The sequence below is a fragment of the Euprymna scolopes genome, chromosome 8 (assembly GCF_053919585.1).
Source record: "Euprymna scolopes isolate OS-2025 chromosome 8, ASM5391958v1, whole genome shotgun sequence".
NCBI classification, from domain to species: domain Eukaryota; kingdom Metazoa; phylum Mollusca; class Cephalopoda; order Sepiida; family Sepiolidae; genus Euprymna; species Euprymna scolopes.
The window spans coordinates 46,945,632-46,969,236 of NC_136489.1; the positions used below are offsets into that span (position 1 = coordinate 46,945,632).

General features: G+C 31.6%; 1 protein-coding gene across 7 annotated transcripts in view; it reads left to right on the plus strand.

Moving 5' to 3' along the window:
- The first annotated feature begins 438 nt into the window (after window positions 1-438).
- The window catches only part of LOC145283546 (fibroblast growth factor receptor 3-like), a 225,550-nt gene continuing 202,383 nt past the window's right edge, over window positions 439-23,605 (plus strand). For 3 of the 7 annotated variants that reach the window (XM_080132425.1, XM_080132423.1, XM_080132421.1), the window contains exon 1: window positions 439-565. The gene's annotated coding sequence lies outside the window, so the exon portion shown is untranslated. Of the gene's footprint in view, window positions 566-14,638; window positions 15,317-23,605 lie in introns of those variants that run through there. The other 4 variants (XM_080132424.1, XM_080132420.1, XM_080132418.1 and 1 more) reach the window with 2 other exon arrangements.

Genomic DNA, 23,605 nt, shown 5'->3' on the forward strand with positions numbered 1-23,605 from the left:
ATGATACACAGTGCCTAGCAATCCCAAATGGTCACTTTTCTAGTACTGACCAAACTGCACGTTGCTTAACCGGTGATCTGACGAGAATCGGTGTGTCAACGCGATTATGCCTTATATGAAAGACAAGTAACGGACATAAATGAAGACACAAGCGTAGATTTAAAAAGAAAAAGCAGTCGAACAGTCAGTTATCTAAGGGAGATGCCTTGAACACGAGCGGAAGTAAATTTTCTTTGTTCTTTTTGTGTTTTTGTTTTGTTTTTCGCTTCTGAAGCAGGGGGTGTTTCAAGAGTGTTTGACTCGACTGCCTCAACCAATGGCAAATTGGCAGCAATTTGAGGTGGTGCCAGAAGAGATCGTTTCCAAATTACTCCGCCTTCTTACCTTCGCGTTTTGTTTGTAGTTTTGTTGTTGTTTATCTTGTACGGTTGGCGGCAGGTGATTTTTACACACCTTCGCTGAAATCGGGAAGTCTCGCGTATCGTAGATGAAGAGAAAAAAGTGACAGCGAACAGGGGAAAACAATTTACAAGCTATGGATGCCATCAATGACAACATTTCTATGGTAGGTTTATGCTTTTCATTTTCCCGTTAAAATGTTGTAGAAAAAGAGAGAGGCAAACAGACAGGCAGATAATTGTTTCTGTTTTTGGGTTTATTTTGTTTTGTTTTTATTCACCCCAGAACAAGGCATATGGTCACTGACACGTAAAGGGCTACCGTGAATTAAGGTCCATGCCTACAGGAGCATTCTAAGTAGGGAGTTTAGCAGCGAGATGTGTATTCACACTGCATTGAAACTTTGCGCATGTAAGAAATAATATAAAATACGCACTATGAATACAAAATTACTTCCCGAGTTTGAGATAAGGATTCTCAAGCTTAAAAAGATGTATTCAAAGAAAATCGGAGATTTTTTTTTTTTTTTTTTTGCTTTATTATTTTTCATTCTAAACATGGCATATTGCCACTTGGACGTAACGGGCTACTATTTGGAGCCATGCTTACAGGGACACTATGTAGGAAGTTGAGCAGTAAGATGTCTGATCACGTTATATTTAAATTTCTGCAGATTTATACAATCCAGAAAGCAAGAAACAGGGAAGGAATTCCAAAGTCTATTAGAGTAGACGGCTCTCTGTCGCCAGGGAACCTCTCCAGTGAAGACTTGGGATTTTACTACTTGCCGGGTTTGGTCGGAAATATTTACTTCGAGAGGAGCACTAATGCCACGAATTTGTCGGAGCACATTTCATTAAAGTATTTGTTGACAACATCCACATTTGCTTCTGAGTTTATCCCGTGAAATGGGATCGGCATTTGGTATATCATGGCGTACAGAGGTCTGCTGGTACCCGGGATAATACGCATGATCAACTCCTTGATTGTATGCCCTAAAGACAAAGGTATAAGTCATAGTACTGAGAAATATTATGAGAAAGTGGAATGGTTTGAATACTAATGCGTTCTAGTTTCTCATAATTGCGACGAAAATTGCAACAAATAATAAAATCAATGCATTACATAGTTTTTATACAAACACAAATCAAAAACTATGCATTACATGGTTTTTATACAAACACAAAACAAAACTTATGCATTACATGGTGTGTATACAAACACAAAAAAACCTATGCATTACATAGTTTTTATACAAACACAAAACAAAGCTATGAAATACATGGTTTTTATACAAACACAAAACAAAACTATGCATTACGTGGTTTTTATACAAACACAAAACAAAACCTATGCATTACATGGTTTTTATACAAACACAAAACAAACCTATGCATTACATGGTTTGTATACAAACAAAAAACAAACCTATGCATTACATAGTTTTTATACAAACAAAAAACAAACCTATGCATTACATAGTTTTATACAAAGACAAAACAAAACTATGCATTACATGGTTTTTATACAAACACAAAATAAAACCTATGCATTACCTGGTTTTTTATACAAACACAAAACAAAACCTATGCATTACATAGTTTTTATACAAACACAAAAAAAACCTATGCATTACATGGTTTTTATACAAACACAAAACAAACCTATGCATTACATGGTTTGTATACAAACAAAAAAAAAACTTTTCATTACATAGGTTTTATACAAACACAAAACAAACCTATGCATTACATAGTTTTTATACAAACACAAAACAAAACTATGCATTACCTGGTTTTTATACAAACACAAAACAAAACCTATGCATTACATGGTTTTTATACAAACATAAAACAAACCTATGCATTACATGGTTTTTACACAAACACAAAACAAAACTATGCATTACATGGTTTTTACACAAACAAAACAAAACACCTATGCATTACATGGTTTTTATACAAACACAAAACAAAACCTATGCATTACATGGTTTTTATACAAACAAAACAAAAAACCTATGCATTACATAGTTTTTATACAAACACAAAACAAACCTATGCATTACATGGTTTTTATACAAACACAAAACAAAACCTATGCATTACATGGTTTTTATACAAACATAAAACAAACCTATGCATTACATGGTTTTTACACAAACAAAACAAAACACCTATGCATTACATAGTTTTTATACAAACACAAAACAAACCTATGCATTACATGTTTTTTATACAAACACAAAACAAAACCTATGAATTACATGGTTTTTATACAAACACAAAACAAACCTATGCATTACATGGTTTTTATACAAACAAAAAATACACCTTTGCATTACATAGTTTTTATACAAACAAAGAACAATCCTATACATTACATAGTTTTATACAAACACAAATCAAAAACTATGCATTACATGGTTTTTATACAAACACAAAACAAAACCTATGCATTACATGGTTTTTACACAAACAAAACAAAAAACCTATGCATTACATGGTTTTTATACAAACACAAAACAAAACCTATGCATTACATAGTTTTTATACAAACACAAAACAAAAAACCTATGCATTACATGGTTTTTATACAAACACAAAACAAAACCTATGCATTACATAGTTTTTATACAAACAAAAAACAATCCTATGCATTACATAGTTTTGTACAAACACAAAACAAAAAACCTATGCATTACATGGTTTTTATACAAACACAAAACAAAAAACCTATGCATTACATAGTTTTTATACAAACAAAAAACAATCCTATGCATTACATAGTTTTATACAAACACAAAACAAAACTATGCATTACATGGTTTTTATACAAACACAAAAAAAAAGTATGCATTACATAGTTTTTATACAAACACAAAACAAAAAACCTAGTCATTACATGGTTTTTATACAAATACTATGCATTACATGGTTTTTATACAAACACAAAACAAAACGTATGCATTACATAGTTTTTATACAAACACAAAACAAAAAACCTAGTCATTACATGGTGTTTATACAAACACAAAACAAAACTATGCATTACATGGTTTTTATACAAACACAAAACAAAACTATGCATTACATGTTTTTTACACAAACAAAACAAAAACACCTATGCATTACATGGTTTTTATACAAACACAAAACAAAACCTATGCATTACATGGTTTTTACATAAACAAAACAAAAACCTATGCATTACATGGTTTTTGTACAAACACAAAACAAACCTATGCATTACATGGTTTTTATACAAACACAAAACAAAACCTATGCATTACATGGTTTTTATGCAAACACAAAACAAACCTATGCATTAAATGGTTTTTACACAAACAAAACAAAAAACCTATGCATTACATAGTTTTTATACAAACACAAAACAAACCTATGCATTACATGGTTTTTATACAAACACAAAACAAAACCTATGCATTACATGGTTTTTATACAAACACAAAACAAAACTATGCATTACATGGTTTTTATACAAACAAAAAACACCTATGCATTACATAGTTTTTATACAAACACAAAACAAACCTATGCATTACATGGTTTTTACACAAACAAAACAAAAAACCTATGCATTATATGTTTTTTATACAAATACAAAACAAAACTATGCATTACATGGTTTTATACAAACACAAAACAAACCTATGCATTACATGGTTTTTACACAAACAAAACAAAAAACCTATGCATTACATAGTTTTTATGCAAACACAAAACAAAACCTATGCATTACATAGTTTTATACAAACCCAAAACAAAACCTATGCATTACATAGTTTTTATACAAACACAAAACAATCCTATGCATTATATTGTTTTTATACAAACACGAAACAAAACCTATGCATAACATGGTTTTTATACAAAGACAAAACAAAACCTATGCATTACATAGTTTTTATGCAAACACAAAACAAAACATATGCATTACATGGTTTTTATACAAACACAAAATAAAACCTGTGCATTACATGATTTTTATACAAACGAAAAAAAAATAATAATGGAAAAAACTGCATCAGTGCACAAAATAGAAAAAATGTTGTTATATAATAACAATAATAAACAAAACAATATATGGTTACACAAATACAATCAGGTTTTGATCCCAGATTACGTCATGTCTTTTCCGGTTCAGCTTTTCTATTCTTCTAATTTGTTGTAATTTTAATTCATTTTCTGAAATAGTGATTTTATTTGCCTTTGTAAACTTGCATGCGGAAATCTCATTATTCATTGGGCCAACTAGTTGATTGTATGCACGAAAGACTCGAGTATAAGTCCTAGTACTAAGATATATTAGAAAGGTAAGTAGTTTCAATATGATTAGACGCCCTCCCACAATTTAGAAGCCAGGGATACATTATCCCCCGTGCCCCCTTCATCATACAAAGTCTTGTGTGGTGATAATGACTTAACTTTTAGTTTGAAATGCATGAGTCCAGTATCATGGTTCAATTGTGTTCTAAACGGAAACATTCCTTTCCTGTTAGATTAAAGAACCCACTGGTTATTTTATATGTCGAACCTTTTTGCTTATGCGGTAATAAAACTTCTCAAATGCACCTGGGATGTTAGGCTGTATAAGGCGTTAACTTGTTGAAATCGCCTTTTCCTTCTTTCATCAGATTTTTTAGGTTATCGATACTATTCCATAACATTCTTATACAACCCCTACCTAAGAGCACTTCCATGAACATAAAGTACATTTGTGTGAAATTACAAAAAAAAAGCCCAAACGTTCTGGAGTCTATAGGGAACGAACTTACACACACACACACACGCACACACACACACACACACACACACTGCTTTTTATATAATAGTAATAATTATAATATCTGATAACATAGAGAAAAAATCCTACCGTTGATTTTATATTTAAAGTGAAAAATTTCTTTTCGAATTTATTTTATATGGCACCTGTTTTCTAACTTGCTATTTGTTTTCTTGCTTTCGCCATTCTATATGGTTTCGTCGAGAGATAGAAAAAAAACACTTATTTTACTCTCTAACTTTGATATGACGGGACTGATATATTATATTTATATAAAACTATACAGGTATACAAATAAATACACATTAAAGCGTGGCGGTTGATCTTTCATTATCTTAATGGATGATTCTTACGGCATAATCACATTGACCCACTGATTCCCATTAGATTATTGAAGTTAAGTGACAATGCAGTTATTTATCTCAATCTCATGGCGGAATGAGGTGACACAAGGGTCGGAAAATGGGATTTGAAAAGCTAGCGCCCTGGTCTTCAAAAAAAAATGCCTAGGTACCCAGTGGGTAATCCTATGTAGGGACGCATCGAGCGATTAGCAATAAACTAAACCCCTTCTCAGAGGGAGAAAGTAAAGGCTGGGACGGTGGACCTTCTAAAACTGCAAAGTACCAGTTACATACCTAAGTCAAAAGGGAACAAGCCTTCTTAACATTAACCTGGATTCTGTTGTCTTTGGTGGCGAGGGAAAACACCCAGATTAAATGGGGGCATATTAAGAATGGACTAACGTTACTTACATGTTTACATACGAGACCCAACACGTTGTATACAGTCTACGTCGCTAAAGAGAATAACTTGAACTCACTTTTTCGTGCAAATACGACATTTATTTCTTCATTCTCCCGACACACGGAACTTGTTGTTACGGCTGTGGCGCCTCTCACCTGATGGTCCATTTACCGTGCTCGCTCTCTCTCTCTCTCTCTCTCTCTCTCTCTCTCTCTCTCTCACTCACTCTATATATATATATGTGTGTGTGTGTGTGTGTGTGTGTGTGTGTGTGTGTGTGTGTGTGTGTGTGTGTGTGTGTGTGTGTGTGTGTGTGATCCCCATACAGTACTGTTTCGTTGGGGTTTTTTGTTTTGTTTTGTTTTTTGCACGGTGGTCACCACTTATCAAGGCCCGGAAGCCACTCAGGGATAAGGATTATTGCAAGTACAGTACGTTAGTGTGGAGATTTAATTAAGTGTTTATTTAAGGGGGCGGTTCATTAGGAATTTGTTTACGTCGGACTTGAAGATACACAGGTTGTAGTCAGGTGGGAAGCAGGCAGACGGAACAGAGTTCCACAGGCGTGCACTTCTAAGAAAGAAGCTTTGTTCATGAAATCTACGTTTTGATTTTGGCACAGATAAAGAGTGGGGAAAACTTTGGAGAGTGGATTCAGCTAGACGGATGTTTTTCGTAAAAGATTGGTGAGGGGGGACCAGAGATTGGAGTTCAGACAAGCAACTGCCATGGAAATAACGATAAAACAAAGATAGGCTCGCAACGTTTCTTCTGTAGGAGAGAGGTTGCAGGGAAGAGAAAGGGGCATTCCCCACTAAGCCACGAAGTCTATTTTGTACTCTGTCAAGGCAGGATAGGCTGTTTTTAGCAGCTCCTGTCCAGATATGCCAGCAGTATTCCATTCTTGGACGTACTTGGCTTTTATATAGATAAAGAATTGCATCAGTAGTGAGATATCTTCTGAAGCGGTTGAAGGATCCCACCATCTTTCCAGCGATCTTGGCAACAGACTTGATGTACATGTTCCATTTCAGATCAGAAGTAAAGGACAACCCCAGAAGCTTGTCAAAACATGGGGCTTCTCCTAGACGAGAGACATCCATTTCAATTGATGCCAGATGGGTATCAGAGCGTTGATGAATGTAAAGATAGGAGTTTGGGTTTAGATGCATTAAAGGTAACCAGCCACGTCTTCCCTCACTGAACCACGCGCTCGAGATCAGAGGAGAGAGAATTAGAGAGAACTTTGTCATTTACAGCCTTTGATGTGTTGCCGTTCATGGTCGTGTCATCAGCATAGATGTCAACGAATGATTTACGTATGTGTTTTGGGAGATCATTGATGTAGATCAGGAAGAGAGTTGAGCCCAGGATTGACCCTTGAGGGACTCCAGCATTAATACTGTAGGCCTCTGATTTTTGTCTATCGACCACTACTCTTATGAGCCTATCAGAGAGAAATGATTTAATGACTGAGAAAACATTTCCAGTCATACCGTAGCTGGAAATCTTGTGAAGTAGGCCCTTATGCCATACCTTGTCGAAGGTCTTTGATATGTCAAGAGCAATTGCCCTAGAAAGGAAACCTTTGTCAAGAGATTCACTAATCCTATGAGATATAACCGTTAGCACATCTGCGGTAGATCTTGCAGAACGGAAACCATATTGTGTGTCACTAAGAAGGTTATTTCTGCTGAGGTGGTTGACTATTTCTCTATTTAATATGGATTCCAGCAACTTACTCATAACACACAAGAGACTTATTGTATCACAACTCATCAGTTCTACTAGACTAGCATCTTACCTTAGTCGGGGATTGAATCTACAACTATTGCATTGATAGTCGGCAGTTCTAATCGCTGTCCCATGGGATCGGTGCTCGCAAATGACCTCATCAAATGTCCATCAAATAAACATTCGTCCACCGCTTTTACAGTGCTTGAGCTGATTGCTTATTTACAAACAAACGGCAGCAGTTTTTTCTTTACATTGACGTCATTACGTATTTCATGTACATTTGCATACGCGTGTTCGCGTTCTGTTACAAATGGACCAGTCTACAGCAAACTAATCGCAATTATTTTGTCAACAACACCCATTGAATCGACAAACATGGGCGATCATGCACATTAACTTACTCGAGCCATCGCTTTATATCTACGTCACAACACCTGATAGGTGTAGGCTGTATTCTCTAAAAACAAAAAATTATTGTTTAAAAAAATTTCATTTTAAAACGGGTTGTATTTTTTAATTAATAATTAAATACACTTTAAAAATATAAAGCTTCACTACAATATTTTCCGGCAAAAATACTCCTTTTTAATTGCAGGTGTTCAAATGCAAAATAATTTCTCATCTTTTGGAAAAGCATAAAGAGACGGTATCAGCCAATTTGGTGACCCCGCCCAAATTACGTTTCACGATTTCTTGTTCTTTTTTTCTTTTCTTGCTTTTTTTTTTTTTTCATTATGATTTTTTTTAAATATATATGTTTATTTCTTTTTTAAATAACCGTAATAGATTTCATGATTTTTAGTTCGATTAAAAGAACGTAATTGAGTTTATTAAAATATTAAAATAAAAAAAACCGTAAATAAACATATTTATTTGAAAAAAAAATAGTTTATGAATATTCTTATTTATTATATTTAAAAGGAATTTTTTTTTCTAAAAAAAATCGTGCGAATATAAATGAGACAAACAAGAAATTATGGAACATTTTTTTATGGAAATCGCCCGAAACAACCACTTGATGTAAAGAATTTTAAAAATGCTAGTTCAAGGTAAGAAAAAAAATCTAGCCAATGATAAGTGTTGGGTAGATTCTGGCTCAGAAAAGAGCAATTCTTCCCTCTTTGTCAGAAACATCGTTCCTGGAATATGAGAACTAAATGACAAAATAAGAGAAGCGGGCATTACGATGTTGCCGAAAGTACACCCAAAATCCATTTTCTACTCTTCTGCGGTGTCGCCAAATGGGCTGACACCGTCGATTTCCTGTGAGGTGCCATGACGTAGACACCAATCAATGGCTTGATTATGTTAATGTGTGTAATCGCCGAAACATGTCAGTATGGATTTCAGTTTTTTTGCACGTTTTGCATATTTTCATAAGAATGGGCATTCCCAGGGTGAAAACAAATAAACAAAATCTGAATATTATATATATATATATATATATATATATATATATATATATATATATATATATATACATATATATATATATACATATATATACATATATATATACATATATATATATACATATATATATATACATATATATATATACATATATATATAAGTAACATCTTACCTGAGAGTTAATCCTTCAAACTCCTCGACTTAACATTCTCAGGAAACATGACTTGGAACAACTACATTGAAAACAGTGCCAAGGATGCTGCAAAGAAGGTGGCCTCCCTTTACTGTGCTAGAAAATTATTCACACCTATACTTCCACAAAGCCACCATTCCCCCACGCATGGAGTATTGTTGCCACATTTGAGCTGGCGCATCCACCACTAGCCTCTCACTCTTAGATAGGCTACAAAATAGAGTCTTAAAACTAATAGGTCCCTCACTATCGACCAAGCTCCAACGCCTGTCCCATCCCCTCAATGTTGCATCCCTGTGCCTATTTTACAAGTAATGAAATGCGCTCTTATGACTCGTAGCACTTGCACCTTTTCGATGTATATACTTTCGATTAACCCGATAAAAAGCAAAACCACTCCTTCACTGTTGAGATCCCTACATGCTGCAAAACCTTTTATCCTAATAGTCCCCCCCCTTGGATTGCTAGACTTTGGAATCCCCGTCCTGTTTCTTGCTTCCCTGACGGCACTAACGTACAGAAGTTTAATATCAACTCCCCACTTTCCCCATGATCACAAATACTAGCTGCTTACGTCCAAATGGCAATATGCATTGTTTCAGGTAAAAAAAAATATATATATATATATTTTAAATATGTTTGTATTATTGTAATTTGTTTTATCGTAACTAAAAAATAATCGAATATCGTTGCAAGTTGTGTAAATGACGACTCGTATGAAATAGACTTTATTCGTTTATATGACGTTTAGAAATGAATTATGCTGCCCCACTTTTTAAAATAAAAATAGTTCCAGACAAGTTATGAAGCCACTTGATATAAGAAGCTAAAATACTACTTCCAGATCAAAACCTGGCCAACGATAAGTGTTTTATCGATATATTCTAACACAGCAAACAGCAATTCTTCGCCCTTTCTCAGAAAGCGATTGGATGTGGCGACTAAAAGACAAAATAAAGGCAATGAGGGATACAAAATTGCTGAAAGTAAACCCAAGGTCTAATTTCTAATCTCTCAACAAAATCCGGGAAGGATAAATATTTTTTTACATTGGAGATATAATGATGTTGATACATTATACCACACTAGTTGTACTCTCCCAGTGTTGCCCGGGATTTAGTAAAGTCATTTTAGTCTTTATTTATTTGCGTATTTTAAAACTTAAGGTAGACAACTCCTATTATATTCTTCCCTCTAAAAATTAAGTTAGCCCCAGCACTATATCAAAATGGGTTAAATCAACTTCCTTGTATAATCTCGATCATGGGAAGATGACGACGTTAGGTTTTTGCAATTCTTTCCAGGACGTGTTGATGTCCTCCTACATACAGCGCTTGGTATCCCCAAACGGTTACTCATCTGGTATTGAACATGCTCAACGCTGCTTGAAAACCTGTGCGTCAACGTGATTATCCCGTATAGTGATTTGGACCGGACTATATATTACTTTATAAATAAATGTTATCGAAGAATATTAAATATACATATGTGTATGTGCGTGTGTGTGTGTGCGCGCGCGCACGTGTGTGTATATGTGTGTGTGTAGTGTGTGTAGTGTGCTTGTGTTTAATTTTCCTGCGATACTTTTTAATGGAGAAGGCAGATTGAGAGAATTATTAACGGACACGCGTTTCGTCCTTACACGACCCATCAGCGTGACTGAACTTGAGATTCGAAGCCAAGACCCCATATATATATATATATATATATATATATATATATATATATATATATATATATATATATATATATATATATATATATATATATATCGTCCAGATATATACATATATTCCTATGAAAATCAAAATGCACTTATTTGTATATCATACAATTAAGTGATGGTTAGCTATTCGTACCGACGGTTTCTGTAGAAATAGGAAACAACATCTTGGGTTCGGATAACATTTGGTCATCATCGACTGATGAAAGAATGATACCAAAATCCTATGGAATCCTAGAAGTTATAATATTATAAAAACTATAATATATTGGGTGAAGATATTTTCAGTATTTACTTCAACAGTGCTCAGTTCGTGAGTTGAGTTTATTAGTAATAAGTAATAAGTAATAAGAAAAATATGCATGTGGCAAATCAGCTGCCCAGAAACGTTCACGATGCATTCTCGTAGGAAATCATCGGGCTAAATGACACAGGCTGGTCATTTCCTGTGAGAATAAAACATGAACGGTGAGATGCTACACTAGTCAATGTAGGGGTGGGGGCGGGGAAACTTCTATACGAAGGCAATTTTTATTCGGATCTTTTATCCTAGGTCCACACCAAAATCGAAATAGACCACCCCAGTAATGTTCCGGACCGTGTTGATTTTGCGGTGATAGGAATTCTGCCTTTTGGATCATTTTGGACCATTTGGAACTTACCTGTTGGATTGGAAATTTTTAATTCGACCGTGTTTGGATTTTACCATTCTTGGATTTTTTACCCTTCACCGGACTATCCATTCATGTGAAATCTTTTTATCATTTTTTCTTTTATCTCCTATTCCCCTTACCTCACTCTTTTTTTTAACCAAGTAAGATCTGTGACTTACTTGTGGTTTCATTAAATACTTTTACATGCAAAATCCGATCCCGCATTTTGCTAATTCCTGCCCTCTGATGAGAAGGAGAGTATTTCTTCGAAACTCCGCGGATTAAAGACTATCCACTTATCTTGTGCTTCCTTTTTAAAATTAAATATGTTTTTAACTCTTTTTCAAGATGTTTTTTAACATGTTTTATTAATCATTTGTTCATATATATATATATATATATATATATATATATATATATATATATATATATTACAGTAATGATGTAGATTGGCCTTCCTTTGTTTACAAAGCCATTTGACGGAAGTGAATAAGACATATTTTTATCTACGGATGGCCAAAACAATATAGATTGAACCTTTTTTTATATATATTTTGATATTATTTTAACTTAATGGACTGTTTTTTGTTGTTGTTTTTTTTTTTTATTAACTGTTTTATTCTTTTTATATATCCAAAAGAAAAAACACAACGTCTTTTTTTATTTTAAAATTTCGATGTTTGAAAAACAGTCCATAATATACATGTCATTATAAAAGTTCTATTTTTGTTTGAGAAAAAGAATAAAACAGTTAATAAATGCAAAAAAGCGGTCCATTAAGTTCAAATAAAGACTGAATAAAGCTTATTTTTAAAAAGTTCATTCTATACGGCTTTGGCCATCCGTAAATAAAAATATGTCTGACGTCACTTTCGTCAAATGGCTTTGTAAACAAAGGAAGGCCAATCTACACCATTACCTATATTATATAAATATATATATATTATATATATATGTATATTATATATATATTATATATATGTATATTATATATATTATATATATATATATTATATATATTATATTTATATATTATATATATTATATATATTATATATGTATATCTTATATATATTATATATGTTATGTATATATATATTATATATATATTATATATGTATGTTATATATATTATATATATTATGTATATATTATATATAATATATATGTATATTATATATATATATTATATATATGTATATTATATATATTATATATATTATATATATATTATATATATGTATATTATATATATATTATATGTATATTATATATATATTATATATATTATATATATATTATATATATATTATATATATATTATATATATTTTATATAATATATATACATTATATAATATATATATATTATATATATATTTTATATAATATATATATTATATATATATTATATATATATTATATATATAATATATATATTATATAATATATATATTATATATAATATATATTATATATTATATATATATATTTATATATGTATATATATATTATATAATATATATAATATATATATTATATAATATATATATAATATATATATATTATATAATATATATATATATATTATATAATGTATATATATATATTATATAATATATATATATATATATATATATATATATATTTAATTATTTCATGTATCGCATAAAATGCTATAAGGTGTATCAGTTTTCAGTATTTACTCTAACAGTGCTCAATATGTTAGTAGAAATCCGTAGTAACATTTGAAAATGTATACGGCAATTAAGTGGCACAGAAGGTTAGCGTTAAGCTGAAATGCATCAACATATTTTCATAACTTAATTCCACTAGCGAAATTGCAACAGGCAGGAAAAGTTAGAAGTTATTCACGAAACGCAAACGTTGTTTGCGATGAAGCCTACGACAAAAAGAGGAAAAATGAAAATAAATAACTAGTAAAAATAAATTAATGTATATACATACATATATACTTATATACATATTCATACATATCTATGTACATACATATACATAGGCATATATATACATACTTGTATATATATATATATATATATATATTTATATATACATGCACATACAGATATATATACCTATACATACATGCACATATATATATCCTATACATACATGCACACATACCTATATATACATATATATAAACATACACATATATACACACATATATATGCATACACACATATATATACATATACATGTACATACATATGCATACATACACACACAAACACACACTTATATATATATACAAACATACACAAACATACACATATATATATGCGTGTGTGCGTGTGTGCGTGTGTGCGTGTGTGTGTGACAGTATGCATAACTATAAGAGCATGGAAATTGGACAATGGTCAAACCACAAAATCACATAAAAATAACATACATCAGTGATTTCGTTCATTTGTTTTTAGCAGAAATATATTAAGAATTAAAAATTTCGATTTCGGGATTTGTAAATTTGAAGATCTCAGATGTGTTTGGAGCGCAACAATTAAGTTATTATTATAGTAATGTGTTTGCCTTTTGAATACTAAACAGGTAACTCTCTCTCTCTCTCTCTCTCTCTATATATATATATATATATATATATATATATATATATATATATATATATATATATATATATATTTTTTCTCGTTATATACTGTACTTTTCTCACTTCTCGCTTTCTTAAATATGGTTGCCTCTATGAGCAAAATCTTATACCCTATCTTCCCTTTCGCGTTATACACAGACTGGTGCCCGTCGTGCCCCTCCCTACAGAACCTCCCCCTCCAACCTTTATACTCGACAACCACCCGCCTCCTTCCTTCGTTTCGTTTACACCCTGCCCCCTCCCAATCGCCCACTTCCCACCTTTCCCGCCACTCCCTCCCTCCATTTCCCCGCGTATTCGTCCCTTTCTTCTTATTTCTTTTTCTTTTTCTTGTGAATTCTTATATCCCGCGCGGACGATACAGGCAGAAGACTGCCCGTGAGAAAGAGAGAGAGAGAGAGAGAGAGAGAGAGAGAGAGAGAGAGAGAGAGAGAAAGAGAAAGAAAGAAGGCATGTTGTCGACGCTCCTGTATATACGTTTATATTAATATATGGGTTTGCGTATTTAAAAAAAAATACGAGTTGCGTGAAGGATGTAGAAGAAAACGTTAGGCCAGTTTGGATTTCCTGCATTCTCTTTCTGGATTTTATTATATACACAACGAACTTATTTAGCGCTGGTCGCTACTGAACCTTTTTTTTTTTATTATTTTGTATTATCATCGTGTTCATATTGAGTGAGTGCGCGCTACTTTTCGGGATTTTTATTTTTTGCTTAAATTTATTATAAGCGGTTCACGCGCTCACGCGTCTTCGATAATTCGATTTTTTTACGCTAAAACCAAAGCTAAATTTGCGCTGCTTCCAGAGATTGTCTTCATTTTTTTTTCTTCTTCGATTTTATAAGGAACTGATTCTTCTTCCTCAGGCATTTAAGGGTTGGTTTACATATTTGGATATTTAACCGGATCCTTTCTTCGTGATTTTTTTTTTTTTTTTCAAAAAGAAAGGGGAAAAACTTCAACTATTTAACAACTGCAAGAATAACTAAATTATCGAAATTGATTTTCATCGTATCGGGTAGGTACATTTCTTTTACCTGTGCGTGTGCGTGTGCGTGTGCGTGTGCGTGTGCGTGTGTGTGTGTGTGTGTGTTCCTATATGTATTTTCATTTTCAGCCAACGTTACATCTCTGCATGAATAAAATTGCGTGATCTTTTCTCGTGTGTGTGTGTGTGTGTGTGTGTGTGTGTGTGTGCGCGCGCGCATGTCGGTTCTACGTGATTTACACTTTATTTTTTATTTCTTATTAATCGATTGTTTACGGAAATAAAAAAAAAATACAACGATGTAAAGTCCTCACAAAGAGTTTTTAAAAAAATCATTAAATTACGAAATTACTCCCAGCAGAAATGTATTTCGTTTCTTCGTAATAAACAAATCTTTTGTAAATTGTAAAAAAATAAATAAATAAATAAATAAAAACGAAGAATGCATGATTCTTCGAAATTTGAAAGTAGTTTGGGAACTTGTGCATTTTACATTTTTGTTTTCATTTTAAGAGAGTTCCGCCCGCGGCAAGGGAAAACTTACCAAATTCCCCATTTTAAAAGTGGCTTTCTAAACTTTCACGTGCCATAATTAGACAATAACCAGAACGTTATTAAACTGACTTAAAAATTCTTAATAAATCCTTCTGTGTTATTAAAAGGTCGACATTTTCGGAAGCGATTTAGTTATAATTTTATAGCAATTTTGTTCAAATCACAATATAACGATCAAACGATTCTCCAATAATTAAATTTAACTTTTGAAATCTTATTTTTACAAAAATAATAATTTAATTTTTTTTAATGTTTAAAAAAAAAACACGCATTATTAGCCAAAAAAAAAAAATAGTTAAAGCAAAACTAAAAAAAAAAAAAAAAAAAAAAATGACTCCCAGAGACCGTTCGGTATGTGTTTGTTTAATTTGTCCATCTAAAAACTGAATAAAATAACTTTTATGCTTAAAATATTTACATACGTAGATATTAATTACATATGTAAATGTGTAGAAGAATTTGAATGAAACATTAGCCTCACCCCGTTCCCCTTTATTTCTAAAACTGTTGCGTTTACAGTTTTTTAGAGACTGTGCTTAGCTTTCAGACTAGGATCAAATTGTAATGTTTGTTAGTGTTTTGTCGTCACTCTTGACTGAGGCGATGTTTAATTTTGTTCTGAATCTAGAGTGCCCCTTGGAGATGGAGAGGGGGCTAAATATCCCTTTAAAAAACTGCCATGAGTCTGACTTTGTCTTTGTGGGAGGGCCGAAAAATGCATTGTTTTTTTGTTTTTTTTTTTTGTTGTTGTTGTTGTTGTTAATGATGACGTTGTTGAAGCGATCACATTATTTTTCAATAATAAATTATAAAAACTGTACATTTTCTTTTTTTTAATTTTTCTCACACATTTATCTATTTTTTTTCTCATTTTAAGTGTTTTGTATTTTCAAAATAAATTTACAGTGTTGTTGTTTTTGTTTTTTCACATAACGAAATACATCCAATAAATTACAATCATATTAACGTGTAGTGTTCCACTGTTCCACAAATATTTTGTTTAATCTTCAATTTTTGAACGATTATCGAGATTCGACTTTGGCTTTAATAAAGCCACCAATTTTTTTCGTTCTAATTGGACAGGATTTACGTTAGTTTTATTTTTAAGTAAAAAACATTTAAAATCAGTTAAAACAAAATTTACTCGCGTAAGTAGAAAATTAATTTAGTTTACTCGGTAAAAAAATGATCTTTTCAATTTAAAATGCAAATTTCGTGATTTCAAAATGTAAATACCTATTTAAAGACATAGGGTGAGGGCTTTGTTAACTTTTATGTTGCGCGGACGGAACTCTCTTAAAATAAAAACAATTAATTTTTTTTTGGGGGGGGGGATTACTGTTGAACTGAACTGCACTAGTGCCTAGAACTCAAAATCAATATTTATTGGACGCATTTATTTTAATACTGTGCCAATAATTTCCGAAAGCCAAAAAAGTGAAATCAAATTAAAAATTAAACTCCGAATGTTGCTGATTATTTTTGTGGTCGAAGAAAATCCAAAAGTGATTTTGAAGTCTTTAAATTGTCGAATAGAAAAATGATTTCTGGCTAAAGTTTTTTTTTTTTTTTTTCTTTAGATTTTAGCCAAGTCGTATGTTCGTTTTGTGCGCCTAAACTAAGGAGAAATAAAATGTGAATTAAAGTAGAATATCTGTCCCTGGGCGGGTAAAAATAATTCCTCCAATAAAGTAGTTTTGCATACTTTTATATCTCCTTACATAGATTAAAATCAAGGTATAACAATACTAAGCCTTATGTCTAGTATCCTTATATCATTGTTGTCCGTAACACGATTTTGATTCTAAAAAATGTCTAAAATTTAAGGCTTTGTAAGAAATCTTAAGAAATTAAAATTCAAGAAATTGGTATCTAATTATTATAGGTCAAATTTAATGTAAATCAGAAATATTTAAATTTTCAAATTGGTTTGTGTCCATGTTATGTCCAATAAAGTCCTTTTAAAATATTTTAAAAGAAACCTAAATTTGGAATATTTATTGATTAGTGTCTAATAGCTATTGTGTTAGTCTTTCATAAAAAAGATTGGAGGAGGACTGCTTGTTGAAATATGAAAATAAAATAAACATATAAAACAACATCGTTTTTATATTTCATACACACCCATAACTTTGATTTATTTATATATATATATATATATATATATATATATATATATATATATATATATATATATATATATATATATATATATATATATATATATATATAAACGGGTTTGTATTACTGTACACATAGATTCACCTAAAAACTGTTGCGCATTAAAGTATTTTCTCCTTAGGACGTGGATGTTGGCGAAGGGTAAGGGATATTACTATTTCGAGAATATTTAAAGTTATTTATTTCTTACCACAGAATAAATCAAAAATAACCAAATGCACAGACTTAAAAAACATGGCTGACTTGTGTTGAAAATTGCGACACTTTTCTTACTCGGAAGTAATTGTAAGTTGAATTGAAAGGAAGGCGCTTTGAGTGTTATCACAGGTGAGGTGCGCGTTCGAAAATTCTTGTTTTCTTAGCATAAACGAAGGTTCTTGTCCAGAATCCCCCTTATATATATATATATATATATATATATATATATATATATATATATATATATATATATAATACAATTAAGTTATCAAAGAGTAAATCTTTAACAAAGCAAAACTTATCAAGAAAATCTCAACACTATTAAGAGGGGCAAACAATAATATTAAATGAAAGATAAGGAATAAAAGTTATAACTTTATTATATCATCGGAACAATAGGGAACGTTAAAGAGAAAAAAAATTAGGGGAAAATTAAGAAAAAAAATGTTCCTAATTTTTCTTAATTTTCCCCTTAACTTTTCATTATAGTTCTGATGATATAATTAGTTTGGGTTTGTATTACTGTACACATAGATTCGAAAAAGTTGTCAAAAAAACAAATATATAACAAATAAATGTTATCAAAGGCAAGATAAGTTACTTTTCTACCAAACTGGATATATTTTTTGTGTTTTTATTCAATGTAACATATTTATTCAGCTCGAAAAACATACAGTGTTTACCGAAAATTCAAGATGGCGTCTCACACCCTCTTTAACACCGTAAGTATGGAAAAAGGTGTTATAAATAAAAAACTATACAAAATACTATTAAAAACCCTCCGAATATATGTCAACTTATGTCACGGTAACATATATTGAGCGAATTTCTAACAGTATTTTGTCTAATTTATTATTTATAATACCTTTTCCCAAACTTACCCTCTCCGAGAGAGAGTCGGTCGCCATTTTTAATTTTCTAATACATCGGTAAACACTGCATGTTTTTCGAGCTGAATAAATATGTTACACTGAATAAAAACACAAAAAATATATCCAGTTAGGTAGAAAAGTAGCTTATCTTGCCTTTGATAACATTTATTTGTTATATATTTGTTTTTTGACAACTTTTTCCAATCTATGTGTACAGTAATACAAACCCAATGAATGAATTCAAAATATAGAGAGGAGTCTTTTTTGCACTAACGTGAAAGTTAAAACCCTATTTCAAATTCAACTTTACACCGAGTTTGTTTTACACAGAGATTCGGAAAAGTGGTAAAAAAGAATCAAACTAATAAATGTTACGAAAGACTAGATAAGTTACTTTTCTACCTAGCTGTGTAGATTTTTAGTGTTTTTACTTAATGGAAAATGTGGGTTAACCCGAAAATGTTTATTCGGCTCTAAAAACAAGCAATGTCAACCGGTACGACCATAAGAAAAAACAGCCGCGTAACAACTATATAGCGGCCATTTCTTTTCTTGTTGTCGTGTCGTGTACAGGTAGATATCGCTCGTTTTTTATCTATCTTTTTTTTTTCTGTAATACTTATTTATATGCGATATTAGTCGCAAGATGAACTAATTTGCATATTGGTTTTGAAAAGGGACATTTTATTAATTAACTTGTTTTGTTTTAATTCATTGCTTGCTTTTATTTCAATATAACAAATATTTCTGTGTCGTGGTAAATTGAGAATTTTTGAAAAACTTGGTTTTTAGTTCATGCTAACAAACTACGTGAATTTATAGTCATCCACATATAGTACTGTTTCGCTGTATCACAGCTCATCAGTGCGACTAGACAAGCAACTACTTTAAGCCAGGATTGAAACTCGACTGCCTAGACAACAGGTGTTTTGATTTTTCGAGAAGAAAATGTGTGCATGTATATATATATATATTATGCCGACGGTCAACACGACGGTTCTAGGTTCAATCCTTGGCTTGGGAGAGATGCTAGTCTAGCGGCACTGATGAGTTGTGATACAACGAAACAGGACTATATGTCGATGACTATATATATATATATATGTGTATATATATATATAATATATATGTGTGTGTGTGTGTGTGTGTGTGTGTGTGTGTGTGTGTGTGTGTGTGTGTGTGTGTGTGTGTGTGTGTATTGTCGTATGCTTCATCGCAAACAACGTTTGTGTTTCGTGAATAACTTCCAACTGTTCCTGTCTGTTGCAATTTCGCTAGTGGAATTAAGTTATGAAATGAGGCTACACAGAATATTCTGCGTTTCAATCTTGTGAGAATTCGTCAGGCTTGATTAAGCTACAGTGTAGCTTAATCAAGCCTGACGAATTCTCACACAGAATATAGCTTAATTGGCATATATATTTTTATAACTTACTTCCGCACTCTATGTATTGAGCACTGTTCAAGTAAATACTGAAAATTTACGCATAAAATTATATCTCCGTATATTAATTTATGTGCTTCATTAAAATAGTCATATATATATATATATATATATATATATATATATATATATATATATATATATATATATATATATTCTTGTAGAACTCCTATATTTTACACGTTAAAAAAGGAATATTGTGGTAGGATTGTTACCCCCCCCTCTCTCTCTCTCTCTCTCTCTCTCTCTCTCTCTCTCTCGCGCGCGCGCTTCCCAGGCAATCGTCCAGTTTTGAGATTGTTTTTTTAATGGATGTAATTCTCCTGAGTTTGAATGCTGATATTATTGCTGGTAGAATCCATTAGTTAAAGACAACTCTTTTAAAGGCCACCCTTTCCTCAAGAAATATTTGTGCCATATAAGCGAGGGGTGGAGTTATATAAGAAAAAACAAACCATCTGCGTCACTATATTAATAAAATTATAGAACAACTTCACGTGTCCGTGTGTTTTTCTCGTGACTGCGTGAATTATGCATAGACTTATGTTTTTAGTTATTAATCGAATATTTAGACAAATAACAAATTCAACTTCATAAAATTATATATGTGTGTGTGTGTGAGAGAGAGAGAGAGAGAGAGAGAGAGAAAGAAACGGTGAGCATTCAAAATTAAATAAAGCTTTAAGGAAAAAGACCCTTTTAGGCCATAACATTCCGAAGTAAAATGCTTCTCGTCAGAAAAGAATAAAAGACAAGAATATACATGTACAAAAACATTTGACTTAAGAACATTTGCTTAGAAATGAAATAGAAGAAAAGGCTATAAGCATATAGCAGTAGTAAAGATGTTAAGAAGCAGTTAGAAAAATGAAGACAAAAAAAGGAGAGTAGCGTAAAAGATTGGGAGAGGAACACATTATTTATTTCCCATACAACGGTTTCCTGTTGTCCGTCCTTGACCAAATAATCTCTCTCTCTCTTTCTCTCTCTCTCTCTCTCTCTCTCTCTCTATATATATATATATATATATATATATATATATATATATATATATAAGGCTATATGTCTGTCTCCATACTTTCAAACTCTATCTTTTCCGAAACTCAGTCGCAGAGCGGCGGCGGCGCTAGAGATTTTTTATGGACCGTCCTTTTATCGTTCTTCAGCCGATTAAAATATTTTTAAGGGGTCAAAAAAATGGCTAAAAATTGAAAAAAATCGTTATACATTTTGTACATTCGTGTTAGTTTATTCTTAATTTTTATTTTTAATCAGTTCATATGCGTGTCACGTTGGTACAGTGGTAATGTCGCCAGCTTTGGGTGCTACAGTTTTGTTTTCGGTTTCAATTCTAGCTGATGGCACCGAAATATCAGCTTGAAGCATATTTTACGACCGAGCAAAGCCGCCCCACCCCACTAATATATATGTCATCCACATACAGTACTGTTTCGCTGTTTCACAGCTCATCAGTGCGGCTAGACAGGCAACTACCTCAAGCCAAGATTGTACGACAGTCAAGGCTCCTAACCATTACGCTAATCGGCGGCTGCTGAGCGAGTCGTGAATAAACGATGTTTTCACACACACACACACACACAAATATACACACATATATATATATATATATATATATATATATATATATATATATATATATATATATATATAATAGAAAAATCTTATTATAAATTAATTCAAATCTTCAACCATAAAAAACAAATATTAAAAAACTGTACAGCCTTCATCCGCGGAGTTTCGAAAAATGCAATTATTCTCATCAGAGGAAAGGAGTATTGTAAAATGTGCGATAAATTTTGCAGATTAATGCATTAAAAGAAATTACAAATATGAATTTAATCCTATTTACATAAAAAGAGTTTTTAACAGTGAAAGTTTATAAAGTTTAATGATTCTGAAAGCAGAAACAAGAAAAAAAGTAGAAATATAAAAGGATATGGTAAAATTCAGGAAATAGAGGATACATCCAATAAAGTAAATTGATGATGCATAAGAACAGGAAACAGAATTATAGATGTCCAGGGTAAATTTATGCCTCCAGTAAATCCATCAGATCACGGAGAAGTAAAATTCAAATATATATATATATATATATATATATATACTAGCAAAAGTACCCGTCGTTGACTGGATTCAAAAACAGCCTCGAGAAAATGGACTCTGATTTATGAAACTATGATAGGTTATGAAAAGAAAGGGTTGTAAAGAGATAGCTTCGAATTTAGGGGTATCAAAACCAAAGCAAAATATGATGAAAGTAAAAATAAAATAGATAAACCCCATAATTTATTATACCATACCTGTTCACACTGAAACACTTATCACAATATTCTGTGGATCTATATTAAAAAACCTTGTTAAATTTTGTGACATATTTCCATTCTATGGAGGTCAGGTGCGAACGAACATCCTATAATTTTATTATACCATATTTCTTCAAACTGAAACATAATTATCAAAGTATACTTATGCAGATAGATATGAAAAGTCTTTATTAAAATTTGTGTCTATTTCCATTCTATGGAGGCCAGGCGCGAACGCAGATCCCACAATTTTATTATACCATCCCTATTTAAGTTAAAATATACTTTGCAAAGTATTCTTATGTACATCTATATCAAAAACACTTGTAAACGTTTTCTTTTAATTTTTAAATTTTTTATTTCCATACTTTGTGGACCAGGCGCGTACACAGACCCCACAATTTTAATGAATCATCATTATGCCAGATCAAACATACCCATTCCTGTGTCTCGATACATCTTCTATCATTATAGGTGATCAGTTTTCTATAATAGTCAACCATATAGGAGCCTATTCATGACCAGACACACACACAGACGTTCAGCTTTATATATATATATATATATATATATATATATATATATATATATATATATATATAAGATGAGAATTCAAAGTTAAATAAAACTTTATTGTATCATCAAATTAATAATGGAAAAAGAGCCTCTTTAGATCATGGTATTTCGAAGCTAAATGCTCCTCATCAAAAGAGGAGAAAAGCCAGGAATATACATTTACAAAACA